The sequence below is a fragment of the Mercenaria mercenaria genome, unplaced genomic scaffold (assembly GCF_021730395.1).
Source record: "Mercenaria mercenaria strain notata unplaced genomic scaffold, MADL_Memer_1 contig_1882, whole genome shotgun sequence".
Lineage (NCBI taxonomy): Eukaryota > Metazoa > Mollusca > Bivalvia > Venerida > Veneridae > Mercenaria > Mercenaria mercenaria.
Window position 1 is genome coordinate 31,801 of NW_026459896.1, and position 15,075 is coordinate 46,875.

A 15,075-nucleotide genomic window follows, 5' to 3' on the forward strand; every position below is an offset into this window, starting at 1 on the left:
TAGTAAAACAAGATGGTGTCTGATGGCTGGACACAAAAAGTGGGCCATTTAATTTCTTTCACAGTAATCAAAAGTAGTGTTCACTGTGCAGAGCATAGCATAACGAATGAAAATGTTTATCTGCTGATTATCTTTTCAATAAAACATGAAAATATTTATAACACTAAATAAAGAAACAACACATAATTGTCTTCCATGTTATTTCTTTCAAGCTTTTTAAACCTGTAATTTCTCAGTCTAACAATTACACTGAATAAAAATGGCTAGCCAACAACAATGTATCTTCATAAATTTATTCTTTGGCTTAGTTAGTGTATCAGTATTAAGACAGTTATAAAAATTGTATTTCAGACTTGATGTTTTCCTAAAAGTCTAAAATTCATTCTAATATGACTAGCAATGCATTAATTATCACAACATTATTATGTTAACGTCACATCGACGTGATCTTTAGCGCCATGTATGCATCTAGAAATAGTGCTTTCAAATTTGATCCAATATTTTACTTAATAGCATGTTTGAAAAGAAATATAACATTGCACAACTGTCTAGATTACTTTACACACATACTAATCTGGTTATTTGCTTTACAGAGTAACTTGCCATTATTTTCACGCAAATTGTACTCTTCCGTAAGACGTATTACCATTTCCAGTCCTGGTGTGTATAAACAAAGGAGCATGACAACCTATTTAGCGCCATGCATACGCGAGGAAACAGTTCCATCATATAGATCTAAATTTTACCACAAAGACATATTAGAAAAGGACATTTTCTATAGCAAAACTGTATTTTCACATTATTTATACAATACGGCGGTTATAAGTCGTTCGAAATAATTTCACGACGGCTGTGCACTCGTGAAATTATTACACCTGATGTATAACCACCCTTCATTCATAAATAGTGTTGAAACACTGCTTTGGATTAAATTATGTCTTAAATACTGTATCACTAGAATTAAATATTTCTAGAAATATTTACAAATGTTGGATAGCTGGTATTGTTCAGTATAATGCTTTGATTCAGTAAAACAGTTCTCCATATAAACTTTCAATAGCAAAATTTTTTTCTTGTAGAAAAAAAGACATAAATCATCTTGCATTTTCCCCTTGCGAAATGAACCATTACAGTTCATGAACTATTCATGATTTGTTCATTGCAAGTTCACATACACAATTCATGAAAATTCATGAAAAATTCATCATTGCTAAATGAGAAAAATCTTGAATGGTTCTTAAAAATAGCCGTTCATGAACTGTACATGAGCTGTGATCATGAACATTTCAAGAACATTTTTTTGTCTCAAATAATCTCACATATTCCTCAACAGTTCATGAACTAGCCAAGTACAACATTTTATGAAAAGTTCATTACCTATTCTTGAACTTGTTGTCCTTGAATAAATCATGAACTTCTTGCTGTGTAATTGTATATTCTCATTAGCAATCATGAACTTTCTGAAAAATGTTCTTCAACAGTTCATGAACTAGTCAAGCAAAAGCTTTTTATACCTACTTCAAGAGCTATTCTTGTACTGGATGTCCTTGAATAGTTCATGAACATTATAAATCAGATTTAAAATTATAAAATAGAACAGGGTTGGTACTGGTATTATACTATGAACCTCAGATCTTAGCAGGGGCCACAACATTTGTTTTGATAATACAATTATTTAGCAGAGTGACCATCTAAGCCAATGACATTTTACACCTTCAACAAATGACACAAGTAAGACAGTAAACTCAGAGTGGGGTTGGGAGCAAAATAAAAAGTAACAATTTCTGCATAAAATACAAAACATTATGCTAAACAATGTATGATATACTTTAATCTCATCAAGATTGAAATTCAGAACTTTGCCTTGCTTCAGGGTCGTGAAAACTTGTGATTTTTTAAAAGGACTCTATATTTTTCAAAATGAATGATAAAGACAACACCATAATATCTTATTTAACATTCAGTGCACTCATGTTCCTTTTAAACCATTCCTTACAGTAGTATGATAAATAACTCCTTCTTATTTGTTATAAAACTTTAAAAATTGCTGAATCACATGTGCAAAAAATTTCAAAGCATGCAACAAAATAATGGAAGCTGATCATGTGACATTGTGAATTTAATGTTCATGAAAGTTCATGAACAGTTCATGAATTTATTCATTATGGTAAAAGATTGAATACATCTGAGTTTATAATATTTATTGATACAGTAGTTTTTTCAACCAAAGGTAATAATGTCCTAGCATATCTATTCATAAACCTGCTAATTCAGCTAGATCTGTTAGATATTCAAGAGTTTATAAAATGTTCCACATTAATTCAGAAAGTGTTCATAAATTATATACATATAAAGAACATTTCATGTGTAAACGTTCATGATACAAATTTAAGAAGAACTCAAGAGCTGTTCATCAACAGTTCCTAGTTGGCTTAAAATACTCATGAAATCATAAACTACATTTTGCGTGAGCAGATCAAGGACATTTCATGAATTTTAAAATGTTCCACATTCATTCATAAAATGTTCATGGACACATTTTAAGAACTGTCATGTTTAAAAGTTCATGAACCACATACAAGAACTAATCAAAAGCTGTTCATGAACAGTTTATGATTGGCCCGAAATGCTCATGAAATCAAGAAATGCATTTCGCAAAGGTCCTATTAGACATTTGCGAATTAAGTCTACGTGGACTGTGAACACCTTAGACGATCGAATTTTCAAGAGAACTGTCTCGACATGATAATTTTAATTTTTTGTTTGGTAGGAAAACATTCCTATAATGATAGTAAGGTCTGGCTTATTATGTCACCGAACAAAAAGTATTTCATCTAGCGTCATAACACTTTCCTGAAATGTTCTTTAATACTATAAGTTGCGCATCTGCGACAAAGTTGAAAAGATTAGCTAGCCTGGTCACATTGTATCCGTACTCTATCGTCGTCGTCGTCCGACATGAAACAAATCTAAACTGGGTCAGCTGGGATCAAAATGTAGGTCAGTAGGTAAATCTTTGTAAAAACTGTAGAAAACGTAATAGATTTCGTCTCCATTCCTGTGTTGTTATTATACGCCCGAGAGGACGTATTTTGGGATACCACAGGCGTTCATCTGGTCGTCTGTCTGTCTGTGTGTCCGTCTGTCCGTTAGCAATTTCGTGTCGACTCCGTTCGGTAACTCATGAACCTCTTAAAGGATTTTAAACAAACTTGATACAAATGTTCTCCACATCAAGACGACGTGCAGAGCGCCTGTGTCGTGTGGCTTGCTTTAAGGTCAATGTCACACTAAGGTGTCAAGGTCATATGACTTTGTTTCGTGTCCGCTCTGTAATTCTTGATCTGTTTGAGGGATTTTAAAGAATCTTTGCACAAATGTCCACCATATCGAGATGACGTGCAAAGCGCATGTTTTGGATGGCTAGCTACAAGGTCAATGTCACACTTAGGGGTCAAAGGTCATAAAATGTTGTTTCGAGTACGATGTATAACTCTTGAACTGCTTGAAGGATTTTAAAGAAACTTGGCACAAATGTTCACCACATTGAGACGACGTGCAGAGCGCATGTCTCGCTTCAATGTTTTTGGCGATATGTGTAGCATAACCTCTCTGATGGGCAGAAACACAGAACAAAAGCTGTCCGTAAGACAGCGCTCTCGACTTTTCTCAGTGCTTGACGTTGAATTAGAGCTTTGCCAGTAAAAAAAAAAATCCAAGATAAAACGGGATATAACTCTGTCAAAATTCAAATCAGAGTAATGGGGATTATTTCTCCGCGTTTAGACTTTGATAGTAAAAAAAGTATTTTAAGTTTCAAGTCAGAAGCTTTAATAGTAACAGAGATATTTGACTTTAGCGAAACTTTAACAAAAAATTCTAAATGAAAAGGGGGCATAATTCTGTCAAAATTCAGAGATTGTTTTTCCTGGTGTACACGTCGATAGTAAATAACTGTTTTAAGTTTCGAGTCAATAGCTTTGATAGTAACAGAGATATTTGACTTTATCAAAAACTTAAACCAAAAACTCTAAGTTAAATGGGGCATAATTCTATCAAAATTCAAATCAGAGGAATGGGAATTGTTTCTTCGCTTGTAGACTTTGATAGTAAAAAAGTATTTTAAGTTTCAAGTCAGAAGATTTAATAGTAACAGAGATATTTGACTTTATCAAACATTTTAACAAAAAAATTCTAAGTAAAAATGGGGCATAATTCAGTGAAAATTCAAATCAAAGTTATCGGGATTGTTTTTCTGGTGTAGACTTCGATAGTAAATAATTATTTTAAGTTTCAAGTCAATAGCTTTGATAGTATTAGAGATCTTTGACTTTATAAAAAACTTTAACAAAAATTTCTAAATCGAAACGGGGCATAATTTTATCAAAATTTAAATCAGAGTAATGAAGATTGTTTTTCCTGGTGAAGACTTCAATAGTAAATAACTATTTTAAGATTCAAGTCAATAAATTTGATAGTAACAGAGATATTTGACTTTATCAAAAACTTTAACCAGATATTCTATGTTAAAAATGGGCATAATTGTATCAAAATTCAAATCAGATTTATGGGGATTATTTTTCCGAGTGTAGACTTTGATAGTAACAGAGATCTTTGACATTATCAAAAACTATAACCAACGGCGACGCCGACGTCGGAGCGAGTGCAATAGCTTTACTTTTTCCTCTAAACCTCGATCTAATAACAGGCACATCCGAATTTATATCACCTACCGCATAGTGATGATATAATAACCCAAACCCTATTGCCGTTATAAACTCTTTTTCCTATCGCGCCTAATATGATCATATTATGTTGAGACGGTCCTCTTGAAAAATCTATCGTCTTAGATGTCCACAGTCCACGAAGACTTAATTCGCAAATGTCGATTAATATGTGTACAGAAAACAGTATGAAAACAGTGTTCAAATTTATTTTTGGTCCAAAGAGCTTTAATGTTCCATTATTTATTGAGAAATATACCTATAAGTTGGAAAGCTTGTTTCACAATCAAGCCTCTCAAAACAAATCAGTATAAATAAATAACTTAACTTATCTAAATAATATATTATAAATATTGAAATTTATTAGGAAGGGAGTTATTGTCAATCTACTCAACATTGCCATTTAAATGCGTGCAGGTCGTGCATACTAATAACATACACTACAAATCAGACTATCATTGTATAACATAGATTCCACTTATTAGGTTTTGATGTTTCTTCAAGATATATGATATATTAATGATTTTTTTTGTTGGAAATATGAAACAGTTTCCAAAGGTGTAGCTTTATTTTCAGTGTGGAATTGTCAGTCATATTCTCTGTGACATGCAGGAATTAACCAACAGTCACGTAGGTTATATTGAACCTTTTCAGTATCATTAAACTATGATTCCAAAGATTTCATTACATGTATACACCACAGTTATCCAAAAATAAGATAAGATACTTGTGTTCCTAATATTTTGCTGCAAGCCATGGACAGTCATTTCAGTTTCATCATTATAGAAGTTACTGTAATGACTGTGTGTTAAATGTCATTGAACACTACTGATGTTAAAGTTTTAGAAGGATTGTCGCAGACAATTCCGTCCAGTGGAACCAAAATAATACATAAACGAATTTCGGCTTAATCGATATTTTGATAACCACCATAGATTTCACACTCCGCCAAAAGAAAATAGTTCTCAAATGGCAGAACATAGAACAACCGAACTTACCACGCTCCACTGCGCACTTTAATTGAAAGCAGAGGATTAGTGCAGAATAATCGCGAGCAGACGATGTGCCCGCTGACCAATAAACTAAGCATGCTTTATATACGAGACAGTGTTCTTATCCCTGGATGACGGATTTTTCATTGAAGATTTACATCAATGGAATTCACAAATAAATTAGCTGTACTAAAAAAAGTCAGAATTTAGGGAAAGTAAAAGCTCGGATATTTGTTATTTATAATCACCACAAAGAAGTGAAATAAAATAATAGAACTTTGATAGATACTTTTGATAATCAAAAGAAGTAAAAAGACGTTTCCAATGATTTATGATACATGTACTTGTAAATTTATTGAGAAAGGAATTTATTATATTACTGAATAAAATATTACTTTGATCTCGGTAAATCTGTGAAAGTTTTTACTATTTTAGAGCAAAAACAAAAGATTTCATTTTCAAATGATTTGGCTATTACAGTCTATTTTAATTTACAACATGGTTATCAGTTATATATGTATTTCTTAAAAGTCTGATCGTCCCTGTTATAATTATTGATCTTAAAAAATGCATTTCAGTTCTGTTCCCTATGTTATTATAGTTTGATGTATATTTGCCAAATAGTTATTACAAAGTGTATGATTGTTCTGTTAATGTATGTATGTGTCTACCTACATGCACATATGTGCAGACTGGTCATCATAGTCTGCATTTTTCATATTTAATCATTAAATTCATAATGAACATAGAAATTTGGCAAGGAAATGGTTACACTGTTAAAAAAAACTGAAAAAGACATTTAATAGTTTAACAGTCCCAACAGAAAAGTGACATTGCTGATCTCAGACTGGACAGAATCTATACTTTTCAAGACAATCTGTCCTTCAGTATTTACAATGCTTTAATTAAACTGTACTGTTTGTAATCTAAAAACTCACAATAATATATGAGTAAATTTATGAATCCTTTTAAAGTACACAGATTCTTCTAAAAATCCTATGTTTTTTTAATCCAGATGAATCTTAATTCCAGGTCAAGATGAACTTATTCTTACATTCTTGTGATTCAATTAATACTATGAAAATGTTGCAGTACAACTGTGATTCACATTAAACAAGAACTGTAGAACTGTACAAACAGTCATAACTTGCAGAGGATTTGTCAGTTTCCTCATATTAGTTGTGTGCTAAATTACACAATTGTTGTTAGTATTCATATTACAATGTAGTTAGTACTTTTTGTTTCGTGTGGTAGCAGCATATAAACACATGACATGCTGCTGGAATAACATCAGTGATAATGTAATAAGGTCAATGTATTTGGCAGGCTTAGTGGGATCAGATTCTCCCTAAGCTGTTGCAACTGAATATTGATCGGATCAGGGGTTAGTTTCATTTGTACGCCTGACCCAAGAGGCAAGATTTACAACACGGTTGTCAGCTAGCTCTCAAACCAAAATACAAGCATGCGGCAAGCTTGTGAGAAGTTTGCCGTAAGGTTGCGCAAGCTTACTGCAACCTTAAAAAGGTTGCAGCCATGGTAATATAATGCTTGTGGATGCCCGCATAGAAATTAAGTTTGCGAAGATGTCTTTCTTTGCAAGCTTGCAGCGAGCATCCTGCGATCTTAATACTATTTAAGATTGCAACTAAGCTTGCGATAGAAATTAGGTTTGCTTCGCAAGCTTGCAGCGAGCATCCTGCGATCTTAATACTATTTAAGAGTGCGACTAGCTTGCGAACATGTAACTTTTTTAGTTCACTGATACATATAAAAGGGAGGTAATATATAAAACCAAATATTAAACTTTTTATGTCAGAATATGTTGTTTTAAAAGCTATTGTCCCTGATTGTTAAGTCTTTATCTACTGATCACTAAATTATTTTTTTTATATAATTGCATAAGTTTTATGAACTGTGCAGTTTGTCAAATTAAAGGAAGTATATTATTAAATTTTTACACCCTAAACAGTCAGGGGTGTAACTGTTTTAAGTTATGTAACCTATTTCAGTTACTTTTTCAAGCATTTTATAACCTGAATTAGTTATTATAGTTAACTCAGGTAAGTGATTAAAAAAAAGTCTTTTTGCTTTTCCCACAAAAAGACCTATAAAGTAAAATTAGTAGCAAACTGTAGTTAATCAAATTCTCTTTTAGTCTTAGCATGACCTGATAAGCATAATGGGATATTAAGAGTTTTATAGCTTTAAAACAATTGGTTTGCATTAGTCTCATTCAAAATGAGGAATTAGCACAGGTGGGCTTTGTAATATTTTATGATAACTGAAACAAGTTATGAAAGTTTAAGCAATAACTCAAATGGGTTATAAACTGCGATAACTTGAAGCAGTTACACCCCTGACTGCTAAAGTTATTAAAACTGTCTCATAAACCTAAATAATGTTTGAGAAAACAGTGAACTTTGCAAGTTTGCGCAACCTTGGTATGATTACAAGGTTGCGTGAGACTCGCAAATGTTTTTTTGTAAACTCATATATGAATGTGTAAGCTTGCAAGGTTGCGCAAGCTTACAATCTTGTAAGTTTGCAAGATTGCGCAAGCTTGCAATCTATTATGATTGTGCAAACTAATAAGGTCGCAATTAAGATCGCTAGGGTTCCAATCGCATGCATGCGCAACCTTACAAGCTTGCAATACCTTAAATAGGTTGCAGGAAGCGCGCGCATTAGTTTGCAGTCTTGCTGCATGCTTGTTAAGATCGCAACTGCAATCTTGCTGCAACCTTAATGCAAGCTTAATTAAGTTTGCCTTTTTGGTTTGGGAGAACTGTTACGCAGTTGTACTTAAAGAAATACTTTTTGTGTTCAAATAATTATATTTCACTAATATATACTTTTCCATGTCCTCATTTAGATCAAAAAGTTTTAGTGAATGAGACAAATAATTGAAATAAAAAAAAAATCGGAAAACTTCTTCTGAAGAACTTTAAATGTATTCTGTCACTTAGAACTTTTTCACAGTAAGCAATTCTTAGTTTACAGCCACATGTTTACTGTGAAAAAGTAACAAGTGAAAAAAATCAACTGTTGACAAAAAACCAACAAAAATCCTTAATACCAGATACTGATAATGATATCATACTTACAAAACCCAACTAAATGACACAATTATTGAAAAATATTTGTCACTTAGTACATATACATGTACTGAGTGCTAAACTTGATATAGTTCGGTGCGAGAAAATGCCAAGTGCCAAAAGCACTTAGCATTGTGTTGCATTCAAATTGTATATCATTTTCACTTAGCACTTTTTGACCATTTTTTTATAAATTCATTTAATGACTTCCTATAATATTTATATTTTAAGAGGACATGGGCAAGGTCATAAACAGCTGATAGATGAAAAAAAGTTTAAAAAAACCGTCACTTAGCACTGTGTCGTATTCACCCCTCGATTTGTATTTCAGAAGAAAATACAGGACTGTAGCAAGGTTGATTTTTTTGGTCTTAAAACACCACATACCTCCACCTCCTCCCCTTCATAAAAACTGTTACAAATCATTTGCGCAAATTATTTAGATTGCATCTTTTTCGGTCTCCTACTTACGAGGACATGTTTGAAGAATTATCAGACCTCGACGTTTCATTCGTTCATTTAAGACGTTCCACTTGTTGATGGACTTTATTAGCAAGTGCAGTTAGTGATAAATCACTTCTGTTGCATATGCATATCTGAAACTCTGGCATACGGTCAAAATAAATGTTTTACACTCAACAAAATTCCTAATTGGTCAGTTTATATTGTATTACTATTTTGTTAATAATGCATGTATTTACACAAAATTACACATACCATCATTTGAATAGGTACTGCAGCTAATTATTAATTTATTTTTGGCGACTCACAGCCAAAGTAACCGCATTAGGCGTTTTGACTAACATTACATATTTTGCACGTGCAGGGCATGTGCACCAACATGCACGTATTCGTTTACACTTTTGGCATTACTGACGAAAGTCATACTAGAAAAACACATATCATGGTGAAATTGACACAAGAGCAACGCGATCGAGCTGTCAGAATGTTGCTAGCCGGGACACATTTACGACATGTGTGTAATTATTTTTGCAATTTCAAAAGAATTTTGATATAATTTGTTTGTAGCTATTACTTTGATGGTTATTTCCATTTTTAACCTTATTTCCGTTTACAAGAACCTTCAATCGTTAGTTATCTACCATCCGCGCTCTTTTGGCAAAATTTAACCCAAGGACAATTCATTGAAGTAACCGGTTTTGAATTTTGTTGTTAAATTCCGACAGCTCGGCCTGTTGCTCTTGTGTCAATTTCACAATTATATGTGTTTTTCTAGTAGGACTTTGTCAGTAATGCCAAAAGTGTTCACTTACAAGTGCATATTGGTGCGCATGCCCTGCACGTGCAAAATATGCAATATTGGTCAAAACGCCTATTGGGGTTACGCTGGCCGTGTGTCGACCTAAAATGAATCAATTATTAGCTGCAGTACCTACTCAAATGTCGGTATGTGAAATTTCGTGTAAATACATGCATTATTAAGAAAATAGTAATAAAATATAAACTGACCAATTAGGAATTTTGTTGAGTGTAAAACATTTATTTTGACCAAATGTCGGTATGTGAAATTTCTTGTAAACACATGCATTATTAAGAAAATAGTAATACAATATAAACTGACTAATTAGGAATTTTGTTGAGTGTATATTTGCTTAATGCAGATTTTGGAACTCCTAGTTCTACAGCTTAGTAAATATTTCACAACTGTAATTCATTTCATAATTTCCACTGTAGACTTTATTTCACTGTAAATGTTCATCTTGCTTTAATGTAGATGATACCATACTGGTTAATACCAACAAAAGTTTTACCACTATAACAACAAATGGATGTCAGGTTAACATAATTTGACAATCTTTCGTGGTCGTTTCATGATTCAGACACGCCAGTAAAGAAATGTTTCGTAATCTTCAAAAGATTTATAAGATATATAGAAAAAAGCTCCTAATAAATGCGTTCAAATAATATAAACAGAAAGAAACCATAATAGTGTAAATGTAAGGTAATTCAAAAATAGCAGGAAAAACAGTGTCTTATACCAATGAGAGACGTATTTAGCTACTTTTATTCCAAAGAGCGTAACAGAATAAGTTTTCAGTCAAATTTAGAGTTTAAATGATCAATAGCAAAACTAAAAGTATCAAAATGTTTATTTATAGATTAATGTTTTTTGGTCTGTCAACCTGTCGACCTGTCAACCTGTCAACGCTGTTACATTTATACATTAATGACCTGTCAGCCTGTCAACTTGTCGACCTGTCGACCTGTCAACTTGTCGACCTGTTTGAACGTCATTATATTCATAGATCAATGTCTATAGACTTTATTAATTCCTTCCGAATTACTTTTTTACTTGAAACAATAACTATTAGGAATTAGGGCTATAAGATTTATTTGTATTCTGAAGTATATAGCCTTATAATAAAATTCAGTAATGTAATTTGGTTTGTCATCCTATCAACCTGTCGACCTCTCAACCTGTCAACAAGTTGACCTGTCAACCTTTGAACGCCATTATATTCACAGATTAATGTCTTTAGATTTTATTCATTACTCCAATATTACTTTTTTACTTGAAACAATAAGTATTAGGAATTAGGGCTATAAGATTTATTTGTATTCTGAAGTATATAGCCTTATAATACAATTCAGTAACCAAATTACTCATTTATTACACCAGAATTATTTTTGCTTATACTATACTTGATCCGAAAAGTTTATATACATACGTTTTCTAGCTACTTCATGTCTAATTTCCTAAATCATTTTTATTTCAAACCTAATTTATTTCAAAGTATGGTTAAGATTCAAAATAAATCGATGAATTTGTTGGTGCCAAAAGCAACATTATTTGAAACTTAATGATTTATCATTATAGTTTATATGTATTTCATTCTTATCAAAATATCATTGATGGAGAACGGCGCAGTTTATTTTCATTTATTTTGAAGAATATTGAGCGCGAAATTCTTGTTGAAGCAGACAACAGGTAGAACATGTGGTATCGTGAGCAATTGATGAAACTCCATTTATGTTGTAATCATTAATTAATATGTATTTGAATGTTGTTTTCAACCTAATGAAGTTTTATTTTAATTTCATGCCGCAAACAATTTGTTAAAACGCATTTTTCTCTTACCTCTGTGGCGAGTTATACTGATATCCAGCCTTTGTAGCAACATCCTTGTCATTGTATGAAAGAAGATTTTTTAATAGAAAACTAATGTCCTTTTCAGCATGAGAGCAACATTAGGCCTAAGAAAAATCTTGTTTCCGGTAACATGCTCAAAAGATTTAGGGTAGGTAGGTCGGATTTTTTTTTTTTTGATTCTTTTTAGCTCACCTTAGCACGAAGTGCTCAAAGGTGAGCTTTTGTGATCAGCCTGTGTCCGTCGTCCTTCATCGTCCGTCCGTCGGCGGCGTCGTCGTCAACAATTTGACCGTTAACAATCTAGAGGTCAAAATTTTGTCCCAATCTTAATGAAACTTGTTCAGAATGTTACTCTCAATAAAAGCTTGGACGAGCTCGAAATTAGATTATCTGGGGTCAAAAACTAGGTCACCAGGTCAAATCAAAGGAAAAGCTTCTGGAGGTCACAAATTTAACCCAATCTTAGTGAAACTTGGTCAGAATATTACCCTTAATAAAATCTTGAACTAGTTTGATATTAGGTTATCTGGGGTCAAAAACTAGATCACCAGGACAAATCAAAGTAAAAGCTTGTTAACACTGTAGATGTCACATTTTTGACCCAATCTTAATGGAACTTGGTCAGAATGTTATCGTTAATGAAATCTTAGATGAGTTTGATATTGGGTCATCTGGTCAAAAACAAGGTCACCTGGTCAAATCAAAGGAAAAGCTTGTAAACATTGTAGAGGCCACATTTATGATTGTATCTTCATGAAACTTTGTCAGAATGTTAATCTTGATGATCTCAAAGTCTGGATCATGTAGAATTAAAAGCTGGGTCACCAGGTCAAATCAAAGAAAAGGTTGTTAACACTGTAGAGGCCACATTTATGAACACATCTTAATGAAACTTGGTCATAATGTTAATCTTGATGATCTATAGGTCACAATCAAATCTGGGTCAGGTTGAGGCAGAAACAAGGTCACTAGGTCAAATCAAATGAAAAGCTTGTTCAAACTCTAGAGGCCACATTTATGACTATATCTTCATGAATCTTAGTCAGAATGTTAATCTTGTTAATTTCTAGGTCATGTTCGAATTTAGGTTATGTTGAGTCAAAAACCAGGTCACCAGGTCAAATCAAAGGAAAAGCTAGTTAACACTCTAGATGTCACATTTTTGGCCCAATCTTAATGAAACTTGGTCAGAATGTTATCCTCAGTAAAATCTTGGAGGATTTTGATATTGGATTATCTGAGGTCAAAAACTTGGTCACTAGGTCAAATCAAAGGAAAAGCTTGTTAGCACTGTAGAGGCCACATTTATGACCATATCTTAATGAAACTTGGTCATTATGTTAATCTTGATAATTTATAGGTTACAATCAAATCTGGGTCAGGTGGGATCAAAAACTAGGTCACTAGATCAAATCAAAGGAAAAGCTTTTTCACACCCTAGAGGCCACACTTATGACTATATCTTCATGAATCTTAGTCAGAATGTTAATCTTGTTGATCTTTAGGTTATGTTCGAATCTGGGTTATGTGGGGTCAAAAACTAGGTCACCAGGTCAAATCAAAGGAAAAGCTAGCTAACTCTTTAGAATCCAAATTTATGTCCATATCTTAATGAAACTTGGTCAGAATGTTAATTTTGATGATCTTTAGGTCAATAGGTCAGGTGAGCGATACAGGGCCTTTATGGCCCTCTTGTTTTATTAAGGGAGACTTTTCGGAAATTATTTTTGTGTCAAAAAATAAATACAAATAAGGGGGTTATGACTTTAGAACATCAGTAAGTTGATTTCTAACATCACTGGCCATGTTTAAAGCATAAAAAGTGCAGTTTTGCAACATTTTGTTAAAATGTTGAAAAAAAATTCTCCATGGCCATAAAATTTAGGGTAGGTCGGGCAACCGGAAACAAACATTTTTTTTTACGCCTTAGACGTAATTTTGATTTTAGGGAAACTTGTTCGAACATTTTTACATTTAATTTGACTCGTATAAGATAAATCAACAGCTCCATCAAGAAGAATATTATAGACATACACCTCCCAAAAAGTAAGTCTTGCGTTGCATCCGAGACCTCCATTGCAAGAGAGACATTACAAATCAACCGTAAATCGGTATTAGTACCCGGGGTAGATAGCGGAGTGAAAGGGTAATTTTTCTCTTTAATATAAAAACAGCGCAACAAAGTGTGCTTTTCATATCATATATCCTATTTTTTGGGGAGCCTCCACAAACCCTCCTATGGAGGATGGTGGGACACAACCTTCCAAATTAATGCCTGTCGGGTCTTTGCCTTTACCATTCAAATTTACCTAACAACCACGAACAAATGCACATACTCATTTGCCTCGGTAAAATTTATTCTCTGTAATTGATCGTGATATTAAAATGGCGGAAAATTGAAAATTAAAATGAAACAATAGTGCCCCAGTTCGGTTATGCCTTTTAAGATGGTGACAAAAACATATCCTTTTTAGCTCCACTATTCGGAGAATTGGGGGCCTATACTACTCGCCCCGGCGTGGGCGTGGGCGTGACCCATCTTGGGTAAAGTTTTTCGGCAACCTTTGTTTTTCTGTCATATCTTTGTTACTATTGCTTATATCTTACTGTAACTTCACATAAACATTACCCAGTATACAAACAAAGTATGTGTAGGGGCTGAGCCCATTATACCAAAGGTCAAGGTGGTCACCAAGCTGTTATACTAAGGTTACTTTTAAGGTTAAAGTTTTTCGGCAACCTTTGTTTTTCTGTCATATCTTTGTTACTATTGCTTATATCTTACTGTAAGTTCACATAAACATTGTCCAGCATACAAACAAAGTATATGCAGGGGCTGGGCCCATTATACCCAAGGTCAAGGTCACCAAGGAGTTATACTTGGAATTATGTTCATGTTAAATTTTTTCGAAAGCTTCGTTTATAGACATATCTTTGGTACTTTAAAAGTTAATGACTTGAAATTAAAAGTATTTGTTAATAATCATATGCATGTGTGTCTACATACCCCATAACTCCAATTGTGTTTTTGACAGAATTATGCCCCTTTTTGTACTTTTTTTGCAATCTTCGCTTTCGGGATATTACTTTAATGCAATATAAGATAAAGACTTGAAACTTAAAATGTATCTTTATCATCATCATCTGTA